The sequence below is a fragment of the Chiloscyllium plagiosum genome, chromosome 10, assembly GCF_004010195.1.
Source record: "Chiloscyllium plagiosum isolate BGI_BamShark_2017 chromosome 10, ASM401019v2, whole genome shotgun sequence".
Taxonomy (NCBI): domain Eukaryota; kingdom Metazoa; phylum Chordata; class Chondrichthyes; order Orectolobiformes; family Hemiscylliidae; genus Chiloscyllium; species Chiloscyllium plagiosum.
In genome coordinates this window covers 70,849,526-70,871,906 of record NC_057719.1, presented here as the reverse complement: position 1 = coordinate 70,871,906, position 22,381 = coordinate 70,849,526, and positions in this window count along the sequence as shown.

Below are 22,381 nucleotides of genomic sequence, written 5' to 3'. Positions count from 1 at the left end.
TTTCCAGCAACACTCTGACCTGGACCCTGGTCTCCAGCACCTGCAGTCCTCACTTTGCCCTCTACATTGAAAGAGCCACGCAAGTACAAGTTTCACTCACTGCAGACACATTCGTTTCACTAAGAATTCTTCATATTTGCACGGTTTATTTTCGAATATGAATACTCAAAGAAATGCAAGGTAATCATTTGACCGTTGAACTCAAAATTTCATCATCCCGATGTGACAGGAATCGGTAAAAATAATGTCACCGCAGTCTGCTCTCTCCTGAGAGGGGGAGAGGCGACTGGCAGTGGTTTAACCTGAAGGTGACCACTCCTCAGGTGAGAGAAGATGCTGAGAAAGAGAGTCGTTCATGGTAACCTGAGGCGGTGCGGGAATTGAACACACGTTATTAGCATTGTAGGGAACCGTCCAGTCAACTGAGATTAACAGACCCCCTTGCAAGGAGTAACCGACATTGTGGGGCAATATATGGCCTAGATCAATGTATTAAACAAAGATGACTCAATCCCCGGATCATGCTATAAGCATGATGCAGCTACCCAGGGTAATGCGATGTTGGTTTAAAGGAAAACACCCAATTAAAATGTCGTATTAACATTAGAACCAAGGCTTGAGATACAAACTACTGTTGTCAACTTGTCCCCAGTGGTATACTTAAAAGGTCGTTGATTTCAACGTAGGTTTTGCCCCTTGCGGTTTACCATATCCCACCCCCCGTCAAAGTATCAGATGGTCTTATTTACTGGATTATTGGTTAAATGTTATCGTTGCTTGATGTGGAACGATGACCCTCAAGGTGCAGCCTCGGGCTTCAGGCTGGTCACCTGAACACGTATGTAACCATGTGCTCTGTTTCCTGCATCGCCCTGAACACTGGAAGACTCCTCAATCTGGGAGCACTGAGGATTATCAGAGCAGGTACAAAGAGAAAATAATTGAATGTGGTATGGAAGGTGAACAATTCGTGAACAATTGAGACGAACCACCCTCTCATGCGAAGGAAAGTAAGAAAGTTGGCAACGTGGAAGGTAGGAAGTGCTGGACATTAGAGCGTTTTGCTTTATGTGGAGCGGGGGAGTACAGATGCGGAACGTTATCTGAGGAATTTAACTGGCTATGTGTGATTCAGGCAAGGACAAATTTTCTGGGTGAATAATATTTATTGTGGACTGGGAATTATGTTGTTTTTATTTGAAAATAAGATTCGTAAAATATTTCTCTGGAACTCTTTTCCTCGGTATTTTACTGGCGTTGTTAACCATTTGTTTTCAATGAACTGGCTCAATGTAGCATTCTTACTGAATATACTGGATTCAAGCCACCCTCCCGACACTTGAGCCCATAATGTAGGCTGACGCTTCAGCAAAGCACTATGATATTTCTGGAGAATGGTTTTAATCAAGAAATCCACAACTGAACATTTAAAAAGTGAACTCGTCAAAGAAGAGCAGCCGAACGCATCTGATGTCCTAGACAATATTTATCTCTCATCCAGCACCAGTTAAACAGTTTATAATCTCGTTGATGGTTGTGGGATTTTTAATGTATTTCATTTGGATGTTTTATTTCTCTTTCCAGCATCACTACACTCCAAAATAAACATAATTAACACCAACAATAGCAAAATACTGCTGGAAATTAATAACAGGAAATGTTGGAAACATGTTAGATAACATCTGTCCTGAGAGAAGCTGTAGATGTAAAACAATTGCTGATATTTCACAGCAGCAACATTTTAACTTGAGAGTCGATTATCCAGCTCACATCCAAACACATTGAAACCAAGCAAATAGTTTCACATCTCTTGGGCTTTCCAGCTGTCCATAGTACAGCTCCAAAATGCTCCAAAACCATATTTTAAAAAAATGCTTATACAATTTATTGAGCCTTCTGTATTTTTAAATATATAGAATGCAAACCTGAAAGTCAAGTTGCTTCTGTGTGCGCACTTAATGATAAAAATCAGCTGTCTATGTAGGAATGGTCTGCATGTGCCTTCAGTACCATACTACATTTGGTTTTGAGAATCTCTGTAAGATTAATTTGGGAACCTTAACAAGAGCCATTAAGAATTCAATCAACTGAAAACCTTCTCCTTAACTTTTTCAATTTTCCTGAAGTCTTGAATGATCAGACAATGTAAAGATATTGGCTTGGTTAAGCCTACCATTAAATTTTAAAATGTTGCCTACAATAGAAAGCCAAAAGATTTTCTTTGACAGAGCAAGGCATCAGTTGATATTATGATGACCATTTTCTTAGAAACCTATGTAACTCCTTATATTTTATGTAAGGAGCAGTGAATGGCCTTGTGTTATTATCCCTGGCCCGTTAATCCAGAGACCCTGGTCATATCTGGAGACCTGGGTTCCAACCCTGCCATGATAGATGATTAAATAAAAGTCAATAAATGTCTGGAATTAAAATCTTAATGATGACCATGGAGCTATTGCTGAAGAAAAACCCACCTGGTTCACTAATGGCCCTGATGGAAGGAAAATGCCATCCTTACCTGATCTGGTCTACATGTCACTCTAGATCCACAGCAACACAGTTGACTCTCAACTGCCTTCTGGGCAATTAGGAATGGGCAATAAATACTCGTCTAGCCATCAATGCCCTCACCATGTGAATGACTTTTTAAAAAAAAAATTTGAAACTTAATTTGTAATATTTATAACGTACAGTCTATTAGAAAGCATTCAGCAGTTAAGCCCTTCCAATCTAATGTTTCTTTCAACCTTAAATTGAAATTGTTAGTCAAACTCAAGAAAGTCACATTTTTTTTCCTCTTTAACTATTAAGTAATTTTAAAAAATGAAAACAGGAGTAGGGTACTTCCTACCCCTGTAACTCTGCATTTTCCATGGTTAATCCACCTAACCTAGACATCATTGGATAATGTCGGGAATTTAGCATGGCCAATCTACTTGACTGGCACATCTTTAAATTCTGGGAGGAAACTGGAGCACACCCATCTGGAAACAGGGAGAATGTACAAACTTCACACAGAGTCATCTAATGATGGAATCAAACCCAAGTCCTTAGTGCTGTGAGGTAGCAGTACTAACCACTGAGACACCATACCACCTCTATCATTATTATCATATTTTCTGTAAAGAACCTAGTCGTCAAAAATCCTATTAGCCATTCAATGCATCAATTAGACAATGGGACAGTTAATTTTCACTGAAAATGCTGAAGGTGTATCTATTTTTAGTTAGATTATACTGTAACATTGTCATTCATGACCATTCATTCTTCTCTACTGTCCTCTAACTCAAATCTTATCTCACACTGTGCTTCTTAACTGACAGCTCCTGTTATACTGGATCCCCTGACAGTTTGTATCAGATGTTCTGCTTCATACTCTTAAGTAACAGCTCATGTCACATGTTGCGCTTTAAGCTTGCACTGACTGCCTCTATATTGCCATCTATTCGAACATACTACCCTGCGTGCATTGGTATAAAGAGTCACAAATTATCAGCCATGCCATTATACTGCAGTTTAAATGTCCCTCAACAATTTAAGGATTTCAAGACCATAAAGTATTTCTCTGGATCTCAGTTTCTATCTATCATGCTGTGGTTTTGACCTTTTGCAGCAATTGTGAAACCTAGTTAGCCAAGAAGAGAGAAAGACCAATGCAAACAACACAGTTTGGTTTCTTGACATTTAACTCCTCTGCACAATTGTCAGATGTATACATCTGTTGTAGTTCCACAGATGTCAGTATTTCATTGATATGATGATAAGTGTGAAAATGTGCTTCTTCATTCCTAAAACATGCTTGAAACAGCCAATGAGATATGAAATATTGGAGGAACTCGCAGACATGTTATTTATTCAGTTACTTTGTTCAGTAAGGGTTGGCTGTTAACTTTCTTTTGGAACTATAAGCAGTAAATGGACGACTTGGAAAGAGAGTTTTTTGGCAGGGTGGTAATGGCACAAATGGCACATTACAGCAAGTTGTTCAATTTTTATTCTTTATCACAGATGTGAATGTATTTTGTTGGATCATCCATAAACTCAAAAAAGTTTAGCATTCACCTAACCCATTGATCTTCTTTATATGTTAAGTCTGCAAAATTAAAATTGACCTCTATAATAGATTGCAACTCATATTTGCTTTTGACACTTACATTGTGAAATTCTAATTGTCCTGCTATCTTTGCTAACTACAATTCCAACTTCAGATGCCAAAGTGATTTTTAAGACATTATTTAAATTGCTGGTTTATTTCTGGGACTGTGATACATCTGACTGTTTGGACACTTTAAAAAAATTGGCCAGGTTTTAAATTCTACCTGTGACTGGCAGAGATTAGTCTGCCAATAGCAGATGGCAGGTTGTTATTTCATATCTTGCATTGCAGGATATTTTTAAACCTTTCATTGCCTTCAACAAGCAGGAATTTATCATCACGCAATGATGGTAAGCGTGGGATTAATGAATATATCTGTTAGCTGCATGGAGAGTTTCTTTAACCTTTTGGGTGCTGATGACAAAATTGAATGGCTATCCATGGATGTTGCATTTCACAATGAAAAAGCCTATGTGGAAATATTAGGAAGGGAAATCCTTAGCAGGGACCATCAACCTATTGTGCCTTAACATGTCAACATCTTTTTATTACTATGAGCAGAATTCCTGCAGTATTCCTCATGAGAAATTACAGATGAAGTGATGGGGTGGCGATGAGGGGTGAGTAGGGGTGAAAATGTTAATCCACCCCATACACAGTAAATTGACACTGGAAGATTTGTCCATTACAGAATCCACCTGATGCTTATTTCCACTGAAACAACAACAAATTACCACCAAGCAGGGAAGAAGGAAATGATGCTGAGGATATTTTTGGGTAGCGAATGCATTGCTACAGTGGTTATGATGAATGGGATACAAGTGCTGAGTAGAAATAGAAACATAGAAAATACAAGCACAAGTGGGCCAATTAATCCTTTGAGCCTACTCTGCCATTCAAAATAATCAAGGCTGATCATCCAACTTCACACCCTGTTTCTGTAATCTTCAGAAACCCTTTGATCCCTTTAACCCTAAGAACAATATCTAACCCTTTCTTGAAAACATTCAACATTTTCACTCACAATGCTTTCCATGGCAAAACATTCCCCAGGCTTGCCACTCTCTGGCTGAAGAAATTTCTCTTCACCTCAATCCTAAATGGCCTGCCCTCTCTCCTTAAATGTTAATCTGTAGTTCAGGGCTCCCCACTCACCAGGAACATCCTTCCTGTGTTTACCCTATGTAATCCTATTAGGACTTTCTTAGGTTTTAAAGGATCCCTCCCCCCCAATTCTAAACTCCAGTTAACATAATTGTAACTGATCCAGTCTCTCACGGTACATCGGTCCTGCTATTCCAGGAATTAGTTTGGTAAATCTTTGTTGCATTGCCTCCATAGCCAAAACATCTTTCTTCAGATAAGGAAACCAAAATTGCACAGAATTGCTCCAGCTCTGGTCTCGCCCAGATCCTGCATAATTGTGCAAGACATCCTTGCTCCCATACTCGATTCCTCTTGCTACAAAAGCCAACATACCAATTGTGTTCTTCACTATCTGCTGCATTTCCATGCTTACTTTCAGTGACTGGTGCTCAAGGACACCCAAGTTTCATTGCAACTCTCCCTTCCCAGATCTATTGCCATTTAGCTAAATAATCTTCCTTCCTGTTTTTGCTACCAAAGTGGATAATCTCACATTTATCTCCATTGTACTTCATCTGCCACGCATTTGGCCTCTCATTTCACTTGGTCAAATCACACAAAGCTCCTTACTCACAGATTACCCTCCCACCCAGCTTTGTGTCATCTGAAAACTTGGAAATGTTACATTCAGTTCCCTTATTTTAAATCATTAATATATATTGTCAATGCGATTTTGGAGAAGATTTGTAGCTCATGGTTGTGGATCAGGCTGTAGGTTTGCTCACTGAGCTGGTAGATTTTTTTCTCAGACGTTTTGTCACCATGTAAGGTACCATCATCAGTGAGCCTCCAATGAAGCGCTGGTGTTCTGTCCCACTTTCTATTTGTGTGTCTTGGCCTATTGTGGTGGGTGATATCACTTTGATTCTTTTTCTGAGAGGTTGGTAAATGGGATCCAAGTCTATATGTTTGTTAATGGAGTTCTGGTTTGAATCTCCAGCATCTGCAGACCTCACTTTCTCCTCAAAGATTTCTCTCCTGTTCCCTGGATGCTGCCTGACCTGCTGCGCTTTTCCAGCAACACATTTTCAGCTCTGATCTCCAGCATCTGCAGACCTCACTTTCTCCTTCTGGTTTGAATGCCAGGCCTCCATAAATTCCCATGCATGTCTTTGTTTATTGTTCCAGTTGAACTGGTGTACCTCTTCATCTGTGTGTATGGATCCTAGTCATATTTGGTTATGTCTTTTGGCATCCATACACACAGATGAAGAGGGACACCAGTTTGACTATGACAATACATGTATCCTGGGACAGGCTAAACAAAAACACACACAGGTAATTTCTGAAGGCCTGGAATTCAAACCAAAGCTCTTTTAACAAACGTATCGATTTGGGACGCCATTTACCAACCTCTCAGAAAAAGAACCGGAAGTGACATCACCTACCACAGCAGGCCAAGACACATAAGTAGCAAGTGGGACAGAACACCAGTGCTTCATTGGAGGCTCACTGTTGATGTTACCCAGCATCGTGTAGAAACGTCTGAGAACAAATCTACCAGCTCAGCGAGCAAACTTACAGCCTGATATATTGTGAATAGCTGGGTCCAAACACCGATCCTGTGGTACCCATCATCTAGCCATTCAGTAAAAACCCCTCTCATTTCTACTCTTTGTACCTCAGCTGCCAATCTAATGTGCTTGAATTGTACATGCTAATCTTTTTCTGGGACCTTATTGAAAGCCTTCTGACAGTAAAGTACATTCACCGGCTCCCCATTACCAATTGTATTAATTAAATCCTTGAAATATCCCAGTAGATTTGTCAAGCATGATTTCCCTTTCAAAATCCATGCTGACTCTGTCTGATCCTGTCAGTGTTTACAAAGTGTTCTGTGCAATCTTTCATAATGGGGTGTAGCATTTTCCACAGTACCGATGACTGACTAACAGGTGCATAATTCCCCACTTACTCTCCATCTCCTGATAGTAGGGTTACATTAGCTACCCTTCAATCCATGGAAACTGATGACATAGATGAGTTGCAAGTTGAAATTTGGTGGTGAAGCTGGAGAGAGGAATACTGAGTAGCTGAAGAAGTGAAGGAAGTAATCAGCTTTTGAGGGTGATTTGTGAGGAGCTTAAAATGAAAAAATAGAGGTTGAATTGATGGGGGAGAAATTAAAGACAATGACATTGAGATTTCTTTTTTTTTGAAAAACAGTGAGAAAGAAGGAAAAAACAGAGAAGACAATGCAAATAAAAACAAAACGTCTCTGAGAAGAATAAGCATTCAAAACAAAATGGTGGACATGGATTTTAAAACAAAATTGAGCAGCCAGCAGACAAAAGGACAATCTATAGAAAACAAGGGAATGTGGTGGAGGTAGGGATTATAACAAGCAATGGAGCTTTACAAATGAGGCCACAGAAAACGTCTATTAAGGATGAAGACTCAACAAAAACTACATTTTAAATAAAGTCAGTAAAAAAGTATTCAGCCCAACAAGGCTTTTAGGAATAAATTAGGAAATAAATAAGCAAGTCACATATTGCTTCTATTCAATAATAAATAACTCAATTGGATTAAAATAAGAAAAGAACAAAAAATAAATAGATCCAGTAATGGGATATTTTTTAATTAATAAAACACACCATGAAATGGGAAAATAATAAAAGAGAATTTATGATCCAGGAGACTTATAAAAGTAGACTGAGTTTAGAAGGAACATGCTGTCCAATGGCACGATAATCAAAACAGACTGATAAAGGCATAGAACTGGCAGCAGTTCATGGAAAGGAGTGAAGACCTTGAAAAACAACAAATGGAAAAAAAAAGGTAAAAAGAAAAAAAATGGAGAGGGAGAAATGCAAAAATCATGCCTGGACAGAGTATCTGGATCAAGGCCAAACTTAATCCCATTAGTTCATCAGCAATAGAGATAATCAAATGAACAGAACCACAATGCCATTGAACTAATGGACTCAACCAGGGGAACTGAACACAGCTTAGCACAATAAATAAGAACATTAAAATGTGAGAGTGATTCATGGTGGAAATAGTGTGACAGGTAAAGTGGTTCAGGAAGTGTGCAGTGTGCACAGGGTTGTCAATATATTAGCAACTGATATCCTGTGGTTTTGCTCGCAGAAGCTATATAAGAACACAAATTTTATGCTGCAATTATTACCAGAAATACCGACATATCATTATTTGTGTCTCTACTGCTGCATCAGAGTGATTTTGCATCCTTGCACTGCTGGGTTCCATGCTGGAGCTGATGTGATCCCTAATCTAGGAACAGGACTTAAGGTTTGGGAGGTTAACTAGAAGTCTCATCCTATCTAAGCTTCACACCAAAGAGGAGAAAGCTGGCACAGATGTTATAGCTACACAGAAAAAACCCCAGCTTTTTTATACAAAACATTTTGAATGATTTGATTAATTCAAAATGTGACAGAAAAATGTTGCTGTGAAATGATGACATGTTTAGATAGAGATTTTCCATTATGGATGTTTACATATAGATTTTTCATTGTGATATGTTGACATCCTGCTTTTCCATTATAAAAACTTGACACAGGAAGTAAGACTAATATGTACAGAATGTATACTGCATAATAACACTTTGGATTATTAGTTCTTGATTCATGAGTGCGTTACTGATGGCATTTTGTACTTCCATTCATTCTTTAAGAGTGACCCCTCTTTGGTCAAAGATTATTACATTGGTAATTTTGGTGTCTACCATATGAAAGAAAAACAGTTTATTTGTGTCCTATTTTTCCAGTAGCATTGTGAAGGCTGGATCTGCCTTTATTTTTGTGTTAAATCTTCCCTGGTTTATAATTCTCTGATGAACCAGATATCCTCATTTCTACTTCCTTCTGCTCAGAATCTCATAGGGTGTTTTATCACCAAGCCTAATACCAATTACTTGCTTGTAAGACTTTAAAAGCCCATGCTACATTTTAACAAGTAAAACTATTACATCCTTCACATCAACTGTCTGACAGCCCCTCAAAAGCAGACCTCAAATGTCACACTTCACCTCATTATTTCAGCCAAGGGGAATTCTATGCTGTTAATAAGGATGTGGCATCACATGGAGAGCACAAATGAAGTAGAAATGTAGGATGAGGCAAACATGTGTCACTTTCCCTGCAGAAAAGGTCTCCCATATGCAAAGCAGTGGAAGTTCGATCTTAGGGATATTCACCTGGAGGGCTTGACCATGCAACATCACATCCACATGCAGCCTCTTAGACCAGTGGTTGAGGATTCATGGCAATTGATGTTTGGGATGATCACATTCACAGCCCTTTGTAATGATAACATAAGGAACCAAATCATTTTTAAGCCCTCATCAATAAAATATTTCTCTAGGATTTCCATCCCCTTTAACCCAATAAAGGCATGACCAGCTACCATTGGTGCAATAGAATATATAGAAGGACCAGCAACCGCACAGTTGACAGAATACAGCCCTGAATAATAGTAATAATAATGATGATTTTCAAATCATGACTGTCACCATGCAGACCTTTCTGTTAGTTTTCAGTTTTGTGAAATGCATTCTTTCTGCTACATACTTCTTAGGACCTGTGATGCTTAATTTTTAAAATAAATCAGTGGAATGATATTTTGCAGGATGCATCCTCCTTAATTGCTGCCTCTCTCTTACTTTCCACCAATCTCCTTTGCTTGTCTTCCTCCATGACAGAAATATACAAGTGTATGTCCACAGGTAAACCTACACATGGGAAATTCTGACTGTTGTTAGGTGTGGATTGGGTATGGGCATTGACAGAACTTAAACCTCCAGTGTTCTCACACACCCACAGGAAGTTTTAAAAAATCTCAATGCCATAAAAACTACACCAAAAAGTAATTTAAAATGCAACAATTGTGATTCAAATGTACAGCAGTCTTTAGGTTCTAAAACCCACCCTTTCCAACTGTCTGAGCAGTTAGTGATCAGGGAATTCCACAAGACTTGGTCTATTTCCTTCATTGTAATTACTTTGAAATTCGAGTGCAGTCACACAATCTGGTGCTTATCCACGCATAATCAGGATTTCCACTAAATTCTGATGTTAGAGAAATGGGAAAAAACTTCCAGAAATCTTCTGAATTGTACTTCTCAATTCAATTCAGCCAGAATGGATTGAAAACATTAATCTGTGAATGTCAGAAGATACAGGGATACTCATCTCCATTGCAAAATAGGGAAAATAGATGCTTACTTTTAAATTCATTCACGGGACATGGATATCATTGGCTGGGCCAGCATTTATAGCTTATCCCTAGTTTCCCTTGAGAAGATGGTGGTAAGCTGACTTCTTGAACCACTGAAGATCATGTGATGCTGTTCCCATATGTCTGCTGCCCTTATCCTTCTAGTTGAAAGGGGTCATTTGTTTGGCAGGTACTGTGTAAGGAGCTTTGGTGAATTTGTGCAGTGCATCTTGTAGATAGTACACCTTACTGTTGCTGAGCATTGGTGGTGGAGGGAGTGAATGCTTCTAGATGTGATGCCAAGGAAGCAGGCTGCTTTGTTTTGAAGGGTGTCAAACTTCCTGAGTGTTGTTGAAGCAGCAAGTTCAGACAAGTGGGGGATATTCCATCACACTCTTGACTTGTGGCTCATAGATGGAGAACAGGCTTGGGGGAGTCAGGAGGTGAGTTACTTGCTGTAGTATTCATAAGAAGTTTGGTGGGTGATGCTGTAATAGGGCAAGTCAGATTTAGATTAGATTAGATTAGATTCCTTACAGTATGGAAACAGGCCCTTCAGCCCAACAAGTCCACACCGTCTCCTCCGAACCCACGCAGATCCATTTCCCAACCCATATTTACCCCTGACTAACGTACCTAACACTATGGGCAATTTAGCATGGCCAATTCTCCTGACCCACACAACTTTGGACCATGGGAGGAAACTGGAGCACCCGGAGGAAACCCATGCAGACACTGGAAGAACGTGCAAACTCCACACAAATAGTCACCCGAGCAGGAATCGAACCCGGGCCCCTGGTGGATGAGGCACCAGTGCTAACCACTGAGCCACCGTGCCACACCAGTTTTGTTTAACAGAAAACCCAGTGTGGAAACAGACCATTTAGCCCAATGCGATGTGATGGAAAACCTGCATAAATGCCTTTATCTCACATCAAGCTCTAGAAACACTGAAAACATTGTAGAACTTCAGAACTTCAAAGTCTACTGCACATAAAACATATAGTTTGATTGTAATTAAAGTGTTTTCTAATTTGGTGGCTCTTCAAAAATTATCACCATCCACTATCTACATTGCAATGCATGCAAGCTGAGGTACTCATGAATGGAATCACTACAAACCTTATCCCAGTCAAATCTAGGGACAAATAAGGCTGTGTCATTGCACCAACACTCTTTCTCATTTCCACAGCAAATTAGACTCAGATAATCTACAGAACAGACAGGAAACTGGTCAGACTATGCTGCGTTCAATGCAACATCAAAAACAATTCACCCTCACTCTGTGTTCTCGATCATTGTTTACTCCTGACAAAATTAGCCTTTCATTAATCACCCAGAAAGCTTCTTTCTTTATCCAAGCAACTCCCACAGCACAACACCTCTTGTCCTTTGATTTAGATAAATTGCAAAATCCTGGATAATGCAGACCATATGTCATATTTGAGAAACTCCCCTTGATGAGGGCAGGTACAGATGATGGAATTCATCATCAATGTGTCAGCTCAGCCTTTAGCTGACTGAAGAAAAATGTATTTGGGACCCAGAATCTAAAACCTGAGACCAATGTCAAAATTTACCAGGCAGCTGTGACCCCATTATTCCTATCTGGTAGAGTCTTGGGCAACCAACAGACTCCACCTCTAAGCACTGGGACGTATCCCCAGTAATACCTTTGCAAGATTCTCCAAATCTCTTTGCAAGAAAGATTGTACAACAGCTGCCCCCTCTCCCAAGCCAATTAATCAAACATTATAGTGTTAATTACTCAAAGTCAGCCCTACTGGGCAGAATACCTGTCTCACATGGTCACCAGCCTCCTGAAGCAATAGATCTGCTCTTGGAACTTGGTTTCAGCAGGATACTCCTGGGCACACAGTAAAAATTCCTCAGAGATGTTGTTAAAGCATCTCTGAAGAGGCCAAAAATTTCCAACAACTCATTGGAATTCACGGCTTGTGATTGACCAAAATGGAGAGTATACATCCAGGAAGCACTGAGCACATGGAGAGACTTTATTCGAAACATGCAAAGGCGAAGTTGAGGCAGAGGAATGCAGAAACTTCCAAACAACCCAAACAATTGAGCAGAATTACCCTGTATGTAGCATTTGCAGATCACTCTGTGGGCTTACAAGCCTTCTCTGAACTGGTTGAACCAGAGTGGAAACCAATAATTCTTAATCCTGAGAGAAAGGAGTGATAGATTGCCCTAAACACGCTATGTGATTCACAATACTTGGAATAAACTGACACAGCAAGTTATATTTTTGATGTGTTGATTGACTTCTACTCCATTTCCAATGTCTTCTGGAGGGTGGTTTTTTCAGAATTTCAGTTTTTTTTTAATCCTTGCTTATGACAGTTCATTTTTGTTCAGGCAGATCCTAACTCAAAACAGAAACTGATCTAACAGCTATGAAGGTGACAAAAAGAAACTGATGTTTGGAAACCAAAACTTCAGGGGAGATTGAACCTGGTTGAAAAATATAAAAGACAAATCAGTCCAAGCTGGGTAAGAGCAATTGATGAGTCCAATATTGCAATACAGGCCAGTTGAAATCGACAGAGTCAAGATTCAGAAGCTGAGAATAGGTCGCTGCTGATATTTTCCGATAACACTGATGGACCTAACAAAATCAATGTGAAACAGGGTTTGCAGGGTTATGCTGTTTGTGGTGCATTCTGTGAAAATCAGAATGTTTGTACCCTAATGTCAGCTGGGGATCAGACTACACCCTCGAGGGAGAGGAGTTGAAATACCTCCTGTAGAAGAAAGAATTTTGTGTGACTTTGTGAACAACTTGAAGGGACATGACTACTGAGCCAATTCTTAAAAATCTGTCTGTTATTCTACTGCTTGGTTGACAATTTATTGTTTATTCTTCACCACAATTTGTTTGCTATTCATGTTTAACATATGTTGACTCTGGGTGTTAGAGTATCATTCATCTGAGATAGCATTTAGTGCTTGCTTTGTTTGATTCCTTTATGGCAAAAGTCTTCTACTTCAAATCACAGAATGCTTTGCTTCATAGATTAGTAAATACCTGGGATCTTATTTATTTTTGATAAAAACCCATTGGTCTCCACTAAGATTTTAAGAGTTTATAATTTTCTTACTTACGAGAAATCATATTGGTGTTGAAAATGTTCTTCAATTCATGTACCATTTGCACACATCCCAAAAGTAAAATTGTGTAAAAGGACTCTTACAGTTAAATATCTTGCATGAAAGTGCGATCTATTTAGAAATCAAAATGATGTATTTATATTAAAACATATTTATTATTGCGTAAGCCATCATTTACTTTTGCAAGTATGTGTCTGTGATGAAGAATAGTATCACAGACACCCAGAACTGAGATAATAGATTGGAAAAGTTAAAACTTCTTTCCTTGGGGACAAGAAGGCTGAAAGGAGGTTTGATCAAGTTATTCAATATTATGTGTGAACAGATAGAGTATGTAGGGAGTAGCTGTTGCCACTTGAGAAACGATCAAAAAGGAGAAGGAACAAGCATAATATTATTTGTAAAAGATGCAAAAGTGCTATGAGGACATACGTTTTCATGCAGAGTTGTTAAGGTCTGGACTACATTGCATAAGAGTGCGGGTGGAAACAGATACAACTGAAGCATTCAGGGAGGAATTAGACAATTATGGTCAGTTCTTAGAGCCATAGAGTCACAGAGGTGTACAGCACGGAAACAGGCCCTTCGGTCCACCCTGTCCATACTGACCCCAATCCAATCTATTCCCACCTGCCAGTACCCAGCCCATATCCCTCCAAACCCTTCCTATTCATATACCCATCCAAATGCCTCTTAAATGTTGCAATAGTACCAGGGTCCACCACTTCCTCTGACAGCTCATTCTATACACGTACCACCCTTGGTGGGAAAAAGTTGCTCCTTAGGTCTCTTTTATATCTTTTCCCTCTCACCCTAAAACTATGCCCTCTAGTTCTGGACTTTCCGACCCCAGAGAAAAGACTTTGCCTATTTACCCTATCCATGCCCCTCAGCCTCCAATGTTCCAGGGAAAACAGCCCTAGACTGTTCAGCCTCTCCCTGTAGCTCAAATCCTCCAACCCTGGCAATGTCCTTGTAAATCTTTTCTGAACCCTTTCAAGTTTCACAACATCTTTCTGATAGGAAGGAGACCAGAATTGCACGCAATATTCCAACAATGGCCTAACCAATGTCCTGTACAGCCGCAACATGACCTTCAACCCCTGTACTCAATACGCTGACCAATAAAGGAAAGCATACCAAACGCCTTCTTCACTATCCTATCTACCTGCGATTCCACTTTCAAGGATTTATGAACCTGCACTCCAAGGTCTCTTTGTTCAGCAACACTCCCTAGGACCTTACCATTAAATGTATACGTCCTGCTAAGATTTGCTTTCCCAAAATGCAGCACCTCGCATTTATCTTCTATAATGCAATGGTTTCATTCTTGTGTAACCCTGCATTATAGAAACATCATGCTTTAGAAACAGGGCTTTAAAGGTTGGCAATGTAAACAGCCAACACGCGTTTTAAAAGTTTTCTCTTTAAAAACAGCGGTCCCAATTAATCAATTGCATTGCAGTGAATTCATGTTGATGCAATGCATGTTAGAACAGAACAATCTGTATCTGAAAAGGAAAGTTCAGGGTACTGGGGAGAAGCCATGGGTATGTTAGTAGAAAGGTTACTCCTTTGGAGAGCTGGTGTACACAACATGGGCCAACTGGCTTTCTTCTGCACCACAATAATTCTGTGATTCTGAACCCAGATTAGACCATTGCTACAATTTAATATGCATTCAATTTGCTTAATCTTTAGTATTGTAAGAAAAGTGTGTTCTGTGAAATAATAACTGCCATGTTACTGATAAGGGTTAATTTGAGATCATACTTATAGAAAATGTAAATATTTTATGTGCTAAAACTTTACCCATGCAGTATTTAGTGTGGATGATTGAGCTATAAAATATTAACACAAACAAATGCTGTCTTTGAGTCAGTAGGTAGGGCCAATTATTGTTTGTGTGAGGAATGATATTTAAGGTGCTAAGAGTAATTGTAGCATTCACATGTTTAATCAACTAAAATAATTGCTCTTTGATGGTTTGGAATGTTAAGCTAAAACAAACAGCCCTGTTTAAACGAGTGCAATGTAATTCGTTAGTTTACATGCTAAGCTCTCTCTCTTTTCTAAAACACTACTTTCCTTCACACATTGACCACTTTGAATAAAAACCAGAGGAAGACCGGATTAGTAAGGTATTGTTCTATATTTTTACCAAGATACATTACCTTGTATCAGAAATGGTAAGTCAGCTAATATTTCATCCCTGTTGGTTTTGATATATATTTATAATAAATTATCATAAATACAGAAAAAGGCTAATTTGATTATTGAATACATCTGATGATTGGGTCAAAGCAGTGATCAATACATAAACTAAAATGGGGTTAAACAATAGTAGAATAGCACTGGAATAATATCAGAAATTATTTTTGAAGATCGAACATTTTAAATCTATTGCATTTGTTTGATCATCTCACAGATTTATTGAACTACTTTAAGAACTGACCTTTCTCCTTGCTTTTCCAGGGTATGATACAATGAACTACAATCAGCCATTTTCAGTGTCTTTGTTATGGATTATACATTAAGGAAGTTGTTTCGAATCTAATCTAACCTAATCTAAAAAAAATTCATTTGCGACCTAAGACTAACCAAAACTACACACATAGCATTGAAAAATCTCTTCCATAGTCAGTCTTTGCATTCCCTAACATTTATTTTCTGCACAGATCAATAAGTTCTGAAGTTTACGATGGAATGGTTTTGAAAATGACAATGTGAAGGAAGACAGGGTTGCTGGTAGAAAGAAAATGAGGCTAAGACATAAAGTGTAAACGATGTGAATTTGATAAGTCAATGACATCATCCAAAGTTATGAGAGCTCTGTTGGCAGGAATGCCTTCTCCTCACCATTCACACTTGATGACCCACCATAAGTTGCAAGGTCTAATAATAAGTTGCTTAATAACTAACATGCCCTTGCCTCAAACCATTGAAATTGTGGGAAAAATGTTTCAGTTTTTTTTTTAGATAGTGTAGCCTTTTATTCCCACTTTCCTTGGTTGGTCGATTTACTCTGAAGATCAATAACCCAAGGTAGTATACCCATTATATTGGAATATGGCCAATACTCTTTATTAAAGTAAAATACACTACAAAGAATGCTACAAAAGATCTTACCTAAGTGACTGCATTTACATGGACTTGTTTCAAGGATCAGACTGAAACATGTGATCTACCTGTTCTGTCTCAACCTGCTGATACTGGTCAGACAATCCTTCCTGAGCAAACTAACTATGCTCTGAAGTGAACTTTTTTTATGCTCTTTATCCATTTGGAGTCATTGTGCATTCAAACTTTTACATTGTTTATTAGAGACAAGACAATCAGTTTGATCACTGCAAACAGCACAAACATGTTACCTCCAATGGCTAGTTTGATTAATTGCTTATTAGCTTTGCTTGTGTCCCTCTGGAAAGATGCTTATCACTTGGACATAACAAACTTTTACCTCAGGCCAGTTTGCTTACCTTTATGCTATCCAATCAACTACGTGATATTTGCACAGTACAATCCTATGACAATCACTGTTAGTCTACATTGTCACATCTGCGTCATGGGTCTGTCTTTCAGAGACACTGTGACAACTCACTTCATTACTGCTGAACTACAACATTTAATACACACGTGCACACGTGTGTGTTGCACACACACACGGAAACCTTTCAAAACACTAGGTCATTTTCAGGCTTCACAAAATTTTTTTTCTCCTCATTTCACTTAATTCCCTTTAACTTCATTTTGGCCAGACCAGTAAATGTTAGGTTAATATCTGTGATGGGTGATAGAGGGAAAGGAAACTAAATAGAATAGTTCCAAATAATCTGATGCAGTGTGAGAGTATAACACTTGCTGTTAATTGCAAGGAATAAACAGAGGCAATATGTATGAGAAAGATGGCCGAAAGACTCAAAATGAACAATCTTCATTGGTCATATAAATGGAGGATATGCAACAGAAGTGATGGGCTATTTGGGAGCAGGAACCTACAAAGCATATGTTGCACACCTTGTGAAGGGAAGTGACTGTGATCATTAGTGGCAGCTATCTAATGCCTGCCATTTTCTCCACCTCCCCTCTGTCCATCCACAAACACTTCTATGCAGTGCAGGAAGAACTTTAATGACCTGCTTTCTTGATGTCCCTATACAGGACACTCCTTCATTTGTTAACATATCTATGCTCCAGTAGACTCCATACTTTGAAGCATTTATCCTTTCTGTCCTTTTTTCTCACCAATAAAATGCACCTTGCCTCATAACATGGTAAAGGTAAAGTTGCCATTGTCTTTCCAGTCCATCGGGCTAGCTCCTTCATTTGAGAGAGACAACTGATGGTAATGGTCTAACTTAACGCCTCAGGTAAAGAGATAGAGAGAGACAAAGAAGGAGAAGTCATCATAACCTCAGTTGGTGCCAGAATTGAACCTACACTACTGAGGTCACTCTGTATTATAGACCAGCCATTGAGCCAATGTAACCAATCAACCATGTAAGGTAGCTGGTTGTAAAAAGAAGGTCTTGCTGTAAACATGTATTTGCACAGTATGCATCTACATATTTAATCCTTATCAGTTCAACAGCAGCTAAGAAAAAGCAAATAGAAGTATTTATTAAGATTTTGTACCACCAGCACACTGAAACCTTTTAAAATTTGAAAATCTTCATTGGTTCTTTTAACCCAATACTATAAGAACACCTCTATTTCAAGTCTTTCCACATAACTGAATATTTGCTTTTGAGATCAATCTAACAAATGTCTTACATATTTTTCCATGTTTAGATTATGCTGCTTAGTTCACCAGTTCCCAACTGATAACACAGGGGCATACTTAAGAGAAGTGTGTGTGTGTGTGTGTGTGTGTGTGTGTGTGTGTGTGTGGTGCGGTGCAAAACGAAAAGTGGTGTCAAATGTACTAGTAACTATCTAAATAATCAAATTCATCATTTCTGAGCTTGAGGAGTGACAGGAGTCAATGTAGGGAAGCTAAGAATTTTCTGGGAAGCATGTAACCAGAGATGATTAGACAATTATAGAATCCCTAGATTGTGGAAGCAGGCCATTCAGCCCATTGAGTCCACACCCTTCATTTGTTAACATATCTATGCTCCAGTAGACTCCATACTTTGAAGCCATTCAGCCCATTGAGTCCCACCAAGACACACCCTTCCTTCCCCCACTCTATGTCTGTAACCCTACATTTTCCATGGCCAATCCATCTAACTTGCACATCTTTGTTCTGTGGGAGGAAACCAAAGCACCCAGATGAAACCCACACAGACACAGGGAGAAAGTGCTAACTCCACACAGACAGTCCACAGAGGGTGGAATCGACCCAGGTCCCTGGTGCTGTGAGGTAGCAGTGTTAACCACTGAGTCACTGCGCCACCATCCTGCAAAGAATACAGTTGCATGAGAAGTGGATGGTTATCCAGCAAGGAAGGAAGATCGAGCCAGTCCAACCATTTTCCAGAACTGTGGCATCTTTAAACATTTTTCAGCAGTCAATACTGGTAAGGATGATGACATCACAGGAACTGGGGTCTAAGGCATCCAGAGTTGAGGTGAGAGTGACAGCTCTTGACTTCAAAAGCTTTAGGACAGAGTAAGGCATCAAGGAGTCCTAGCAAAACTGGAATAATGAATATCGGTGGGGGTGGGGGGGGGGGGGGGGGGGGGGGGGGGGAGACATTCCACTGATTGGAGTCATTCCTGGCAAATAGGAAAATAGTTGTGGCTAATTGATGCCAGTCATCTCAGATCGAAGACATCTGTTCAGGGTGGTGTCTGAAGCCCAACCATCTTCAGCTGTTTCATCAGTTACCTGTCCCCTATCATAACGTCAGAAGTGGGGCTGTTCACTGCTGTTGCAGAATGTTCTGTACAATTTGCAACAGCTCAGATATTGAAACAGTGCATGTGTAAATGCAACAAGATGTGGACAATATTCACGTCTGGGCTGCCAAGTGGTCAGTAACATTCATGTCACACAAATGCTAGGCAAGTAACTCATCTCTTGATTCCCCAAAGCCTGTCCGCCTTCTACGAGGCACAAGTCAACAGGGTGATTGAAGTACTCCCCACTTGCCTAGACAGGTGCAGCTCCAACAACATGCAGGTATCTTGACACAATCTAGGTTAAAGCAATCTAATTGATTGGCATCACATCCCTGAGCATCCACTCCTTCCATCACTGATGCTCAGTAGCAGCAGTGTTTATTATCTACAAATGCACTCCAGAAATTCACCCAAAAGCGTTAAACAGCACCTTCCAAACTGTAGGAACAACCATTTCCATCTCGAGATACGGGGGCAGCAGATTCATGTGAACATTATCACCGGCATGTTTCCCTCCAAGCCACTCACCATCCTGACTTGGAAATATACATCACCATTCCTTCACTGTCATTGAGTCGACATTAGATTAGATTACTCACAGTGTGGAAACAGGCCCTTCGGCCCAACAAGTCCACACAGACCTGCCGAAACGTAACCCACCCAGACCCCCACCTACATTTACCCCTTCACCTAACACTACAGGCAATTTAGCATGACCAATTCACCTAACCTGCACATTTTTGGACTGTGGGAGGAAACCGGAGCACCCGGAGGAAACCCACGCAGACACAGGGAGAATGTGCAAACTCCACACAGAGAGTCGCCTGAGGCGGGAATTGAACCCGGATCTCTGGCGCTGTGATGCAGCAGTGCTAACTGCTGTGCCACCGTGCCGCCCACAATCTGGAATTCTTTCCCTACAAGGTCATTGTAGGTCAACCTATAGCAGGTCAAAAAGGCAGCTCACCATCATGTCCTTAAGGGCAACCAGAGATAGATAATAAATCCTGGTCAGCCAGTGATGCCCATGTCCCACGAGTAATTAAAACAGAACTTTCAAATACATCAAAAAATGAAAAGGAGTAAACTAACGATTACATGCTGTTACACCAACTGATTGCACTGGTTCCAGAAAGATTTACCATTTGCGATTATTCAAATGTGTTTGCACAGATATTTCAATAATAACTTTACTTAAAAGCAAAACAAATTTTGCTGATTGCATCCAAAATGGAATCTTTACCCTCTGGAGATCATGGTGAGATAAAGACTCCTGTGGTGATAGTGCTGGGGATAAGAGGTTAATTTTGAAGAACAGTGATAATCTGGTCACTGTGAAAACTGTTAGCTGGAGGGTAGCTATTCCAAGTGGGTCTGAATCTAATCATGGTAAGCTCCCTCTTGAATTTGCTGCTGACAGGCTCACTAGTGATAAGTCCAACAGTTGGCAAGCAGTTGGAAAGTGACAAGAGTGAATGAGTCATAGGGATGTGTGTGGAATCTTTGTGCATATGCATTAGCTGTGACCTCACCAGTCTACTGGTGGTGTTTAAGGTGTCATGTTAGTGATAAGTGTCCTAAGAATGGATTACTCATGAAGGATTAATTGACTCCATGTATTAGTTCATTTAAAAAAACACAGTAAAATTAGAAATGACAAACTAGATATTATATAAAGCAATGGATGTTTGTGTGTGTCATTTGCAAATGCTAAAGAGGCTAGCTGTCAGGCAGATTCACAGCATTGTATACAAATGATATATGGAGTCCATAAAAAGGTCACTCTCTTTACGGTTAGATCTACATAAAACATTCTGCGCATTTCTAAACAAACCCTGAAATATTTATAATAACAAGGCAAACGTGAGGTCTGCAGATGTGGGAAACCAGAGTTTAGATCAGAGTGGTGCTGGGAAAGATTCCTGATGAAAGGCTTTTGCCCAAAACATCGATTTTCCTGCACCTTGGATGCTGCCTGACCTGCTGTGCTTTTCCAACAGCTCTCTGATCTATTTATAATAATAAGTGAGACTATGAGTCTCTATAAATTTGCTGATTATATGCAACTTTTCATGTTGATTTTGTTTGAGGCTGTTGTCAATCAGTGTGTTGTCTGTCATTCCTGTTTGTTGTCAAGTTTTTCTTTCCTGGAATGCAACTATGTTTTAGAATTTGCTCACGCTTATGCACAGTAATCAAATTTTAGGTCTTACACTCTGGATTTTTCTAATTCTAATTTTCTAATGTTTTACCCTTCTGTTGCTCTAGTATATTTTTTCTCCTTCATAACTCATTCAAATAACTTTCCAGCCTCTCCTGCTTATTTTTCTTTTTGTATGCTTTGAAGTTTGGATCTATTCTGTTTGTGCATCAATGGTTCATTGGTTCATCTGCCTTGCTTTACTACAGCAGCATTGCTGCATGTATTTCTGAAAGTATTGCTTCATTAGTGATTTGCAGCTCCTTTTCATGTGCTCTGTGCATCTTCACCCGTTTTTGCAGGTGTCATTTTTCCTCCACATTGCTTTGAGTTCAAGCCAATGTTTCTGTTGCAGCTCTGGCTGGATCTAACATGTTTTACATCTGAGTTGCTCCAGATCTTCCCTTAAACCTACATTTTTACTCATTGGATTGCTGATACAGAGTATGTAGTTTATCCTTTCTTTCTTTCTCTTTCAGCTCTTCATTCATCTTTGCGAGTTGAGGAGAGACATATCTTAATGATGTCATCATTTTAGGAATGGTATTCTCATAGAGTCATAGAGATGTACATCATGGAAACAGACCCTTCGGTCCAATCCGTCCATGCCGACCAGATATCCCAATCCAATCTAGTCCCACCTGCCAGCACCCGGCCCGTATCCCTCCAAAGCCTTCCTATTCATATACCTATCCAAATGCCTCTTAAATGTTGCAATTGTACCAGCCTCCACCACACCCTCTGGCAGCTCATTCCATACACATACCACCCTCTGCGTG